Source organism: Schistocerca americana, chromosome 2 (assembly GCF_021461395.2).
Source record: "Schistocerca americana isolate TAMUIC-IGC-003095 chromosome 2, iqSchAmer2.1, whole genome shotgun sequence".
Classification (NCBI taxonomy): domain Eukaryota; kingdom Metazoa; phylum Arthropoda; class Insecta; order Orthoptera; family Acrididae; genus Schistocerca; species Schistocerca americana.
In genome coordinates this window covers 126,197,963-126,211,950 of record NC_060120.1, presented here as the reverse complement: position 1 = coordinate 126,211,950, position 13,988 = coordinate 126,197,963, and positions in this window count along the sequence as shown.

Here is a 13,988-nt window from a genome sequence, read left to right as displayed (position 1 = left end):
CCCGTGTTATTTCCTCCCGGCACCGCGACTTTTTCCGTTTTTTGTGTCGCACGCTTCACTCAAGTCCGACAGCGACGACGAGTTGAGGTGGAGATCTCCAATGAGCGGAGGTGAATTTCTCCTGCGTCATCGCTGAGTCCCGGAGCTCGTGTAATGACTGCCTAATCCCACAGCCTCGCGCAGCGCCGCAGGAGCCAGAGGTAGGCCGTTCCCCTCATGCCGGTACCTCCTGACCACAAATGTACTGCGGCATCACAACACAACCGCACTGACAGACGAAAGGACACGCTGCATGCCAGAAGAAATTGCCCAGTAGCCCATTTGATGACCCGTCTTTTTATTTCAGAATGAAAGAGAAGGGGGCAACGAACATTGAAACGTCCCATTAGAAAAATTATAAATTACTGTGCTGGTAAACCTCTTACGTTATTTGATTTTCAAACACCTGAGCAGAACTGAACGTACTCAGACATTTCTCTCTTTACTTATTCTAATTAACACTAAACTGACACACAATATTTTTAGCGCAACGCAATCTGACTTTCAACAGTCCCTACAAAAGAATGGCCCTGACTAACAATAACCTATACCTTTCATGAATCACTTACCTCACAAAAATCTTCGTTACTCGAACTACTGCAATACAGCGAGCGCCACTACTGGCAGCTAAATAAAAGACTCTAACTACAGAAGACACTAACTACTGATAGGCATAGTTGGCAAATGAAAGATTTTGATAGAGAACAAACAATGTATTTACCTTAATAATTTTGAAAAGTCATCATATGTATACATCTGTTCATGACATCCAGTTTTACAAATTTCCTTTTTCTGACAGACACCCGTGCAGATCGCCCGCGCTCAAAACTCTTGTCATCTCTCTCCCCACATCCACCACTGCTGGCTGCTCACCTCCAACTGCCCAACGCTACGTGCTGTTCACATCCAGCTGCCCAACACTACACTAGCTAATATTCCAACAATGCCAACCAGCCACACACTGCACGCAGCACAGTCAGTGATTTTCATACAGAGCGCTACGTGGCGTTACCAACATAAAAACATAAACAGCCCACTTACAACATCTAGAAAAATTGGGAAGACAAACTTGGAAACTGGATGTAACTACCTCTATACTCCGCAAGCGACCTTACGGTGTGTGGTGGAGGGTACAGAGCCATTTGAACCATTTGAACTCAGTGTGTGGTATTGTCCAGAGATCTCGGTGCCACACCAAAGTCGTAACACATGTCGACACCGCAGACGTTAGTGATGTCGCCTCCAATCAGCAACGACGTATGGAAAGCGCGCCAGAAGACCACGCCTTCACTCTCAGCACAGCATCGTCGTTGCACCAGCGTTTAATATAGAGCCGAGCGCTGAAGCCTTCTCCCACAGTTCGTGACCTCAACTACATCAGTCGGCATCGTTGTGTAGGATAGCGGTAGTTAACGTCTCAGATGAAATGTACTTACGTAAACGTTTTATTATTTTGGACTCCAAGAGAGCAGTTTGTTAATTAGTACATCAAATGATGGTTCAAAATGGTTCAAATGGCTCTGAGCACTATGGGACTTAACATCTGAGGTCATCAGTCCCCTAGAACTTAGAACTACTTAAACCTAACTAACCTAAAGACATCACACACATCCATGTCCGAGGCAGGATTCGAGCCTGCGACCGTAGCGGTCGCGCGGTTCCAGACTGAAGCGCCTAGAACCTCTAGGCCACACCGCCCGGCATCAAATGATGTTTTGCTAGTTGTGATGTAAATTATCCAAAACTTCTGTGGCAAAGAAGTGTGTCTAAGTTTATTAATTTGAATAAACAAGATCGATGAACTGTAAGAATTCTTTATTGGAGAACACGACCGGTTTCGTAAATTAAATTTGCATCGTCAAGTGCTTTAGGTCAAAAGATTAAAGGTTCTATTTAAACCGGATAAAGGCATTCCTAACATTTACATCTAGGTATTTAAAACTTCTGACTTACGAATGTGCGAGCGTCTATAATAAAACATATTAGGGCCTAAGGCCTTCCCCAGCCTCCATTGCAGACAGCCCGGGGAAGTGAATACAAAGTAGTGTGTACAAAGTTGAGTAAATCTTTTATTCATTAATGTAATAAAGTGAACAAATATTTTATGAGTTACAGTTCCTATGTGCAACCTCACTGAGCCGTCAAAGAACCCTCGGTTATGGCCGGACGACAGCTGTTTCGCTGATCACAACACAATGATCAGTTACAGCTGCATGTGTTTTGTAAGCCACTTCTTCCGCGTATCAGTTACATTTCTGTAGGATTCTTCCAATGACTTTCAGCCTGGCACCTGCTTCAGCACGGGAATATTGCTCGACAGTCTCGGATTAGTACCAGATAGGTTTAACAGAGAAGATCGACAAAAGGGCAGAGCGTTTCGTTACAGGTGCACTTAATATACGTGAAAGCGTCACGAAGATGCTTAGCCAACTCATATGGCAAACACTGCAGGAGAGGCGTTGTCCTGGAGTTGAAGTTCGCAGAAAACTCAACCAAGATGTTGTTTCCTCCTCTTGCGAAAGACGAAAGCAGAATTAAAAATATTCGACCTTACACAGAGGCTTTGCAGCAATCGTTGTTTTGGCAAACCAATCACGACCGAAGCAGAAGAAGGTTGACGCAACAGAGGTGCACATAGTCCCCTACGCCTCACACAGCAACGTGGCTTGCGGAATATATATGTAGATGCACTTTTCTTGCCGTAAGTTGTACGTGGTCATTCCACATAGGTAGCTTCGGACAGTTATTCCTAGGTCTCTTATGCCTGTTCCTGTCTCCAGTCGTTCATCGCCAATAGCGAAATCGAACAGTAATGGATCTATCCGCTCATTTGTGCACAATATGTTACATTTATTTGCGATCGGTGTCAACTGCCAGTTCGCGCAACAATCATGGATTTTCCAAGGATTTTACTGCGTACTGCTTCAGTCTCATGCCGCTGCTACCTTCCTATTAGCCCAGTGGAGATAGCTCTGAAAAAGAGGCTGGGTTCCAAAAGGTGGAGCAATTTTGATTTTCAGGTGTGTTGTGTGTATTACCCCTTTCATGAAAAATCCAAGTTTTAGATTGTCTCCCCCTAGTGCGTTATCCGCCATCTTGAAAGAAACACCAAGAAATGGCATTTCTCTCAGTTCTTCCTCAGTGACACGCTTCCAGTGCATTTTAGTCCAGAACGTGCCATTATCAGGTTTCGAGAGCGTTAAAATACCTTCAAGTTTCATGCATAAGACAATGGAAAATTAGGAACAGCCGTTGTTTTCACCTTAATAACTTCTTTTAGTGCAGTTTTGTGCACAATGTTTACTGACCAATGCTGTAGATGATTTAATTTCCTTCAAGATCTATACAAAACATTTGTAATTACTCGCTGTACACGCAGAGAAATGTTGCATTAACAATTTTAGCGAAAATGAAATCAAAACTGAAAATATCATCCTCAGTCCAAAATAGTATTCCTGTAAATAATATTCTGTTTAAGCCATTATGTATGCAATTTTTACATGCAGTTTACGTGATTCATGTCATTTCTGGGGAATAAATACACTCATGTTCAGAAAAAACAGAACACCTTGAACGACGAGAAATAGGACGTTCATATGCACAGGACATGTACATTAGTGTCCTCTGCAGAAATGATTAGCATTTCAGTCACCTCGGTTCAGCATGTGACTAGTAGGTATAGTTTCTCCATGGTCCCTGATAACTACACTCCTGGAAATTGAAATAAGAACACCGTGAATTCATTGTCCCAGGAAGGGGAAACTTTATTGACACATTCCTGGGGTCAGATACATCACATGATCACACTGACAGAACCACAGGCACATAGACACAGGCAACAGAGCATGCACAATGTCAGCACTAGTACAGTGTATATCCACCTTTCGCAGCAATGCAGGCTGCTATTCTCCCATGGAGACGATCGTAGAGATGCTGGATGTAGTCCTGTGGAACGGCTTGCCATGCCATTTCCACCTGGCGCCTCAGTTGGACCAGCGTTCGTGCTGGACGTGCAGACCGCGTGAGACGACGCTTCATCCAGTCCCAAACATGATCAATGGGGGACAGATCCGGAGATCTTGCTGGCCAGGGTAGTTGACTTACACCTTCTAGAGCACGTTGGGTGGCACGGGATACATGTGGACGTGCGTTGTCCTGTTGGAACAGCAAGTTCCCTTGCCGGTCTAGGAATGGTAGAACAATGGGTTCGATGACGGTTTGGATGTACCGTGCACTATTCAGTGTCCCCTCGACGATCACCAGTGGTGTACGGCCAGTGTAGGAGATCGCTCCCCACGCCATGATGCCGGGTGTTGGCCCTGTGTGCCTCGGTCGTATGCAGTCCTGATTGTGGCGCTCACCTGCACGGCGCCAAACACGCATACGACCATCATTGGCACCAAGGCAGAAGCGACTCTCATCGCTGAAGACGACACGTCTCCATTCGTCCCTCCATTCACGCGACACCACTGGAGGCGGGCTGCACGATGTTGGGGCGTGAGCGGAAGACGGCCTAACGGTGTGCGGGACCGTAGCCCAGCTTCATGGAGACGGTTGCGAATGGTCCTCGCCGATACCCCAGGAGCAACAGTGTCCCTAATTTGCTGGGAAGTGGCGGTGCGGTCCCCTACGGCACTGCGTAGGATCCTACGGTCTTGGCGTGCATCCGTGCGTCGCTGCGGTCCGGTCCCAGGTCGACGGGCACGTGCACCTTCCGCCGACCACTGGCGACAACATCGATGTACTGTGGAGACCTCACGCCCCACGTGTTGAGCAATTCGGCGGTACGTCCACCCGGCCTCCCGCATGCCCACTATACGCCCTCGCTCAAAGTCCGTCAACTGCACATACGGTTCACGTCCACGCTGTCGCGGCATGCTACTAGTGTTAAAGACTGCGATGGAGCTCCGTATGCCACGGCAAACTGGCTGACACTGACGGCGGCGGTGCACAAATGCTGCGCAGCTAGCGCCATTCGACGGCCAACACCGCGGTTCCTGGTGTGTCCGCTGTGCCGTGCGTGTGATCATTGCTTGTACAGCCCTCTCGCAGTGTCCGGAGCAAGTATGGTGGGTCTGACACACCGGTGTCAATGTGTTCTTTTTTCCATTTCCAGGAGTGTAGTTCCACACGTGATGGCATCGACGCGAGGCAGGCACGAATGGTGTCCAGTGGTATCGCCATCAATGCTGCATTCCCCTGGTTCCAAAGTTCATCTGTGATGGTTGGCACTGGGTCACTGTGCTGCACTCGTCGTCTCACCATATCCCACACTTTTTCGATTGGTGACACGTCTGGTGACGTGGCGGGCCGGGGCAAAAGGCTGACATACTGTGACAACAAGAAGGCACGTGTTCGTGCAGCAGCACGTAGTCGTACATTATCTTGCTGAAAAATAGCGTCTGAGGTGTTATGCAGAAAGAGTATGGCTACAGGTCGCAGGATGTCATTCACGTAGGTGGTCACACTGGGGTTCTTCGTAACAGTACCTCACTCCGTAAGGCCTTGAGTTGGCGCTGTATATCTTGTGCGAATGTAGTCGCTGTGAAGTCTTTTCGTCTGTCTGCGGCGAACCAAAATGCGGCCATCATAATTTTCAAACACAATCTGAATTCGTACGAGAACACTATCTGATGCCATTCCTATCCCCAGTGACGTCATTCCACTCACTATTGCCATCTAGAACGTCTCTGCACATTCGTCAAAGATATGCGGAGAAGTGGACGACGCGCACGTAACCCATGCTGTAAAAAAACGGCGACATACTGTCATTCCTGATGCTGTACGATGTGTTCCACTGTTGTGCCAGAGCCGAGGACGACGCGGATCTGTCCCGAAATGCCATTCGCATGAAGTGTCGATCTTTTCGGGGGATGGTGTGGGTGGTGCGACCTAACCCATCTCGTCGTGTTCTAAGGCCTTCCGTGAACGGTTCTGCACACACCCGTTGCACTGCCGACACAAATGGTCCCACACGAGCAGAAGTTTTTCGGATGGATTCATCACATTCTCTAATGCCAATAATGCGCTCTTTTTCAAACTCATTTATTTGACGGTACGGTTCGCGCATACGTCTGCGAGGCATGCTGCACATCTGCTCAAGTGACACTGATCAATTACCTTCGGTTTACTGCGACAACGAGAGCTCAGGCACATGTTACCGGTAGGTGGTGTTGCGCAACGATATCGATGTTGACCTTGAGCCAGCTGGCCGATATGGTTCAGATGCGAATCATTTCTGCAGAACACCCTAATGTACATGTCCTGTGAATATGAACGTCCTGTTACTCGTCATTCAAAGTGTTCTGTTTTTTTATGAACATGAGGTGTTTTTGAAACAGAAAAACGCAAATTATCAACACTTTTAGAAATACTCATAATTCAACAAAATACAGTTTAAAAGCATATCTTTCTCCATCATGAAATGTATTCATTTCAGTTTCAGAAATTCACAAGTGATGGCTATTTCACAGTAGTTTCACAATCATTGACACCACGCTATTATAGCCTTAACTTCTCATCTCCTACCTTCCAAACTTCTGCGCACCTTGCTGGACAAGGACTCCTGGATGAAAGGTTATTGCGGACACATGGCTTAGCCACATCCTGCGAAGAGCGTTATGCAGGAGAACTTCTGCAAAGTTTGTGAGGTAGAAGATAAGGAACTGGCGGAAATAAGATGTGAGGACGGGGCGCTGAGTCCAGCTGGTGTAGCTCAGTCGTTAGAGCACTTCTCCGCGGGAGGCAGAGGTCCTAGTTATGAGTCCTGATCCTGAACACAATTTTTTCTACCAAGAAGCTTCAAACCATCGCACACTCGGCTGCCGAGTGAAATTTTATTGTGAAAATGTTTCGTTTGTTTGCGGGTACACGCCTGCATGCATGGGACACATTCAGATCCAAGCTCCATCCTCCCTTAGAAAGTCGCTAGAGGAGCACATAAAAACGTCTTAGACCACTCATGTAATTGAGTACTGGGAAATTCGGTTTTGGAAGAAGCGTGTAATGGTTCTTTATTTACGTGACCATTACGGCACTCCAACCCCAGTTCTCGATACCAGTAATATCGTACTACTTTTCTGCGGAGTAACAGACATATTTTTGTGACAATATTCACATTTGGTTTTATTAATGTATAGGTACTCCGATGTATCGATATATTACAGTGATATGGTTCTTGTGTGTATTTATTTCTGTGAGACTGTCATAATCTTTGACTTACTTGTAACCCTTTTGGCGCGAAGGCGCACGGAGCAGTCTTTTTTTCACTTTGCAGAAGTTAAGTTGTTATTTCGCTTTGTAAAAGAACAGTCAAGTCTTGTGTTTGGTTAAAGTGGAAATTAAAAAATGACTCTGAGCACTATGGGACTTAACTTCTGAGGTCATCAGTCCCATAGAACTACTTAAACGTAACTAACCTAAGGACATCACACACATCCGTGCCCGAGGCAGGATTAGAACCTGCGACCGTAGCGGTCGCACGGTTCCAGACTGTAGCGCCTAGAACCGCTCGGCCACCCCGGCCGGTGGAAATTAAATATATGAAGATTGATACAAAACTGTTTTTTTGATGATGTGACAATTAAGAAGGAGTATATGTGAATTTACAAGAAGTTTAATAAAAGTGTGGATCGTGAACATCAAGTCAAAAATTATTTCTACCATATCATCGTTCTGATCTGGGATTGTTTGATCATTAAGAATTTCCTGAAAAACGCATTTGTTAGGTATTCAAATATTGCTGAAATACAGATCTGGACCTTCTAGCAGTCAAAGTGGAATCACCCTAGAATCAACAAGATGAGCCATAACAACTTCAACGAAATCTACGTGGGAATCCATTCAAGATAAGTGCCAAAATTAATGACTTTTTTATAGTGACTTCATTATTTCCATCCTGACGATACCATCCACAGTCAATAACTTTGTTGTTGCCCGATAAAGCGAACAATGCTGCGTGAGCAACATTATTAATCTGATTTGTAACCTACTTTGCAAGTGGTGGTGCAGTTCGGAGGACTACGGAAGCCATCGTATGCGTAGATGTAGATTTTAATAAACTTAATGTCTGGATGTTTCCTCCCATAACCATGTTAACCAGTCCTCCATCGCGAGACGTCAGCTGGATTTTAAGTGCGAGTTTTTATTCTGTCGTTCAGACGCTGCAAACAGGAATGCCGACGCAGCTTTCGAACGCGGAATGCGAGGCAATAATTGTCGGGAGCGGGTTATTTGGTACGTTCGCGAGACGCGCTCGCACACGCGCTATTGAGGCGCGCCGCCTTTCTCGGCCGCTCATTGTGCGGCGCAGGCTGTGGGCCTCCGGCGTCCAGCCTAAACTCCGGCCGCGACAATTACGGCCCCCGCACGGACCGCAGGGGGCGTCCAGAAAATTATATATACGGCCGCAGCAGCAGCAACCGCGGATACAGCGCGGCCCAAATTGGCGCGAGCTGGCGCGATACGCATCTGAGGCGCGTAATAAGCCGGCGAGGCTCCAATTAGCGTGGCCTAGAACTATCATCAGCGCCGGGCCAAATTATAGGCGGCCGGTATCAGTGCTGTGCCGCCCCCAATCACGGCGCGCCGCGGAGGCGGAGGCGGCATTTACATGGGGCAGGCACGCCCCCAGCCGCGCCGCTCCGCCATTGGCCCGCGGCCGCGACGTGCCCGGCGAGACAAGCAGGCCCGCCGCGTACCATGCATATGTATAGCCGCCTGGCAGCTCGGCGGCGGGGACCGTCTCCACTCCCTTCCGCCTTGCTGGACCGCTGGCTGGCACTCCCTGCCGCCGCTAGCTGTCCGTGATTACCACCCTCTGCACTTGCCTTGCGACGTGTTTGGCGACTGCGGGAAACTGCGCTGCAGCCGTGAACTAGGGACGATACAGTGAACGAAAAACACTGACTCAATTACCATTTTTTAAATTAATGATGACTGGTTTCTATCCGTCTATCGCCGGCCGGGATGGCCGAGCGGTTCTAGGCGCTACAGTCTGGAACCGCGCGACTGCTACGGTCGCAGGTTCGAATCCTGCCTTGGGCATGGATGTGTGTGATGTTCAAATGGTTCAAATGGCTCTGAGCACTATGGGACTTAGCTTCTAAGGTCATGAGTCCCCTAGAACTTAGAACTACTTTAACCTAACTAACCTAAGGACATCACACACATCCATGCCCGAGGCAGGATTCGAACCTGCGACCGTAGCGGTCACGCGGTTCCAGACGTGTGTGATTTCCTTAGGTTAGGTAGGTGTAAGTAGTTCTATGTTCTAGAGGACTGATGACCTAAGATGTTAAGTCCCATAGTGCTCAGAGCCATTTGAACCATTTTTTTTGACTGTCACATCATCTTAATGCTAACGAGTCTTCCGGGCTGTATGGTCACGGGCGGAGAAACTTCTCGGCTCCTGACGTTTCGTCCAGAGTTGCGCTGAACATCTTCGGAGGTTCTCCTGCCGACGCTGAATCTTGCCGACTGACAAGTCGGACGTCGCAGGGCGGGCATAAATACTGTGTCAAGCGGGCGTGGTCGAGTCTATACTTTATCAGCAATGATAATCTTTGTCAGAGATATAACTTAACTATCGATTGTCACATGTCAAGGATAAAAACTTACCTATCGATTCAGCTGAGCCACTGTCCACACGTCACTGAGTTTCTTCTTGTTTCTGTTAAAATCATCGCTGTGCTTATATATTTTAATGGCCTTTCTTTATAAGTAGTGGATAACAGCCTGTCATAGCAGATAAAATTTTGCTTTAGGAAAATCTCACTTCATGAATTCCTGACTGAAGACCATGCTCTGCAACAGCTGATTTTTCTGTTTTTCCCTTGTTCTCTCAATCTTGTAATCACGATCCTCTTGGTAGTTCCAATGTAGACTTTCCACAAGTACACGGTGTCTTCTACAGGCCAGTTGCTGAGAGAAGATGGCGTTCGTCTTTACAGATCTGAGTGCTTGACATATTTTCTTAGTTGATCTAAAAACCGGTCTGATATATTTCTGTAAAATCTTGGCGATCTTATCAGTTACTTTCTCTAATCGCTGCCTTTTATCGTCGTCCTATTCCCTACTGTTATTCGGTCACGAAAGGCTTTGTGCTTCTTTGCCTGAATAGTCATTATTCCCGAAAGCTTGCTTCGGATTTTTTAATCGTCCACGTGTTCCGGCGTAGAAATTCTTTTGGCTTTGCCAACAAGACTTTTAATTGCAGTTGTCTTTTGTTGCGGATGATGGTTGGAGATCTTAAGCAGATATGTGTCCCTATGTGTAACCATCTTTCATCAGCCTGTCTCATAATTAAAACCTCCAAGAAGGATACTGAGTTGTCTTTTTCCATCTACATGGTGAACTGGATTTTTGGATTTATACTATTCACATAACAAAACAGTTTTTGTAAAGGATTTTTGCCATTTGTCCAAACCACGAATGTATCATCGACAAACCGATACCGACATGGTTTCTTATTTGCGTTTTCTAGAGCTGACTTCGAATTTTTTGATGTGAGATTTAGCGATAGCAGGACCTGATGGGTTACCCATTGTGACACCATCCACTTGCAGTACCTGATTGGTTTCCCATTGTGACACCATCCACTTGCTTTTCCTCAGTGCGCCATCTGTGGGGTCTTTCTTAAGTTTTCTGTACTATCCTTAAGTTAAGAGATTAATAATTACGTCTGACAAAGACTATCTCTATTGATATTCTACCACACACTCTTTACAATGTATTTACATTGCTCTCCGACTTCCGTCTCGCCGGTTGACAAAAATAAACGTCCCGGTTGACAAAAATAAACGTCGCCAGGAGAACATCGGAAGACGTCGAGTGAAACGATATTCATCGTCCCACTGGAACTGACCATCAGTAAGACAGTCTCTAAAAAGGCAGTCAAAGCACCTGGAAAAATATCCGTTACATAACTCCCAACTTCGTTAAACTGAGTCATTGTGAATAAAGACACTAAGCCGAAACTTGTAAGAGTATCTTCAGGATCCAAAGTTAGCCTTTCAAGTTTTTCGATAAAATGACATGGTAGTCAGCGTAACTAATAATGGTTGTTAACGAGTTGCCAGATATGTTCTATTTGATATATGGGGAATTGATAGCTCCAACAACTGGTCTCAATCGGTCGCTGTGGCCGAGCGGTTCTAGGCGCTTCAGTCTGGAACTGCGCGACCGTTACGGTCGCCGATTCGAATCCTGCCTCCGGCATGGATGTGTGTGATGTCCTTAGGTTAGTTAGGTTTAAGTAGTTCTAAGTTCTAGGGCACTGATGACCTCAGATGTTAAGTCCCATAGTGCTCAGAGCCATTTTTTGAACTGGTCTCAGGGGAAGATCAATTTTATGAATATATGAAGACTGTATGTGACACATTGGCTTCCTATTCTCTTTTTGAACGGAGATAGATGATTTTATCAGAATATTTGTTTTCCTCAGTGCGCCATCTGTGGGGTCTGTCTTAAGTTTTCTGTACTGTCCTTAAGTTAAGAGATTAATAATTACGTCTGACAAAGATTATCTCTACTGATACTCTACCACAAACACTTTACACTGTATTTATATTGCTTTCCGACTTCCGTCTCGCCGGTTGACAAAAATAAGCGTCGCCAGGAGAATATCGGAAGACGTCGAGTGAAACTCTGGACGAAATATCAGGAACCGAAAAATTTCTTTGAACACGGCCATGCAGCCGGGAAGATCCATCAGCAACTATGACATCCGGTAGTGAAAGCCTTCATTGTAAGATCATCCTCGGATCTAGACTGGGAAAAATGAAAATGAGATGCCACAGTATAAAAAATGACGCAAGTGTAACATTATAAATATTACCGACAACGGTACTACAAAAAGCATTAAAATATCATGAACTTATCCATAACAGTCACTACGAGGTGTCGTTTGTCGGTAGCGGTAATAATGTCGCTTAAAGGTAGGTAAAAAACTACAGAGGTTGCAATATGGGTGGTTACATAATGAGTCACATAACATGTGCACAAGCCAGCGGCCATAACGTTAACACTCTGTAAGGAAAATTCCTCCATCATAAAAAAGAAAATTGTTACCATAAAGATACAATAATCAAATGCATTTTAGTGGCACGTGTTACAAAATAAAAGTAAAAAGAAAGTGCATGAAATAACATCACAGTAAATTTTAAATTTTTGTGTATATTTATACTTTTCGTAAGACAGAAAGTTCGAAATTAACAAACAAATCGTATTTGCCCTATTGTTCTTACATCTCCTAAAACACAACAAGAGGAAATCGTGTTTATAAAAAAAAGTCTGTTTGCATCTGCTCATTGTGCCATAAATACCTCTGGTGGTCTTCTACGGAAAGACTCGTTGTAAATGTACTCTTAGATAGTTTTATTGCGACTGAGTTTATCTTGAACAAGCTCAGAACTTCTGACACCATGTAGCTGACGTCGACCTACACCGATAAGCGAAAACATTATGACTGTTACCCACCCCGACGTTAGACTCCATCGGGTGGCGTTGAGGGCACGTGACATGGTAGCGAAAGTATGTTGGCGGAGCAGTCACAGACGGGAGATCTCCCCAGCGAAGATATGGGCTGCAAATATGGAAATCTATTGAAATAAGCGGCTTTGACAAAGAGCGCGTTATTATTACTCAGAGCCAGTGAACGAGTGTCTCGAAAACGGCGAAGGTGGTCGAATTTCTCTCCGAATTCTCTTCCGAGCATCTACGGAAAGAGGTAGAAGGACAGTGAAACTACCACTAGGTGTTAAATGGTTGGACGTCCATGACTCTTCACAGAAAGTGGAGTTCGGAGGATTGTCTGCTCTCTAAAGTGGCAGAGATGGTGGTCTGAGGCATCTCTGCCGAAGATGCACAGTGCTGGTGCACGCACAAGTGTTTCGGAGCACACCTTTCATTGTGCGTTCTTGAACATGGAGCTCCGCAGCAGACAACCCCTACGTGTTCACATGTTGACCCAACGACATCGTCAATTACGACTGCAGTGGGCACGGGACTATGTGCATTCGACCTTCGATCAATGGAAACGTGTCGTCTCTTCGGATGAATCACATCTTTGGTAAAGTAGGCCTCTGGTCGTCTCCACAAACGCTGTCACCGAGGTGAACGCCGACTTGGAACGTGCAGCACGCTACGGACGTAGGCTGCTGGGAGCAGTATTATACTATGGGAGACATTCTCCTGAGCTTGCATGGGACCTGTGGTAGTAACCGAAGACACGCTGACACCTGCGAACCACCTGGATCCCTTCATGCTTGATGTCTTCCCCGACGGGCGAAGTGTAACTGTCCGTGTCTCCGGGCCAGAACCGTGCTACAGTTGTTTGAGGAGCATTGTGGTGCACTTACGTTGATGTATCGGCCACCAAATTCGCCTGATGTAAAACCTATGTAACCCATCTGCGTCGCTATCGGGCCCCGTCACCTTGTACGCCTATCAGCGGCCCGTTGTTGACGCGAATTACGTGACCTGTGCGCAGACACTCAATGCCACATATATCCACAAAGCTACCAACAAACTGTCGGATTCCTGATGCGCAGACTCAGTGATTTATTTCGCTCCAAAGACGAACAACAAGCTATTTAGCAGATCGTCATTTTGTTTTGGCTCATTAGTATATACTGGCCACTAAAATTGCTACACCAAGAAGAAATGCAGATGATAAACGGGTATTCATTGCACAGATATATTGTACTAGAACTGACATGTGATTACATTTTGCCGGCCGGTGTGGCCGTGCGGTTACAGGCGCTGCAGTCTGGAACCGCGTGGCCGCTACGGTCGCAGGTTCGAATCCTGCCTCGGGCATGGATGTGTGTGATGTCCTTAGGTTAGTTAGGTTTAATTAGTTCCAAGTTATAGGCGACTGATGACCTCAGAAGTTAAGTCGCATAGTGCTCAGAGCCATTTGAACCATTTGATTACATTTTCACGCGATC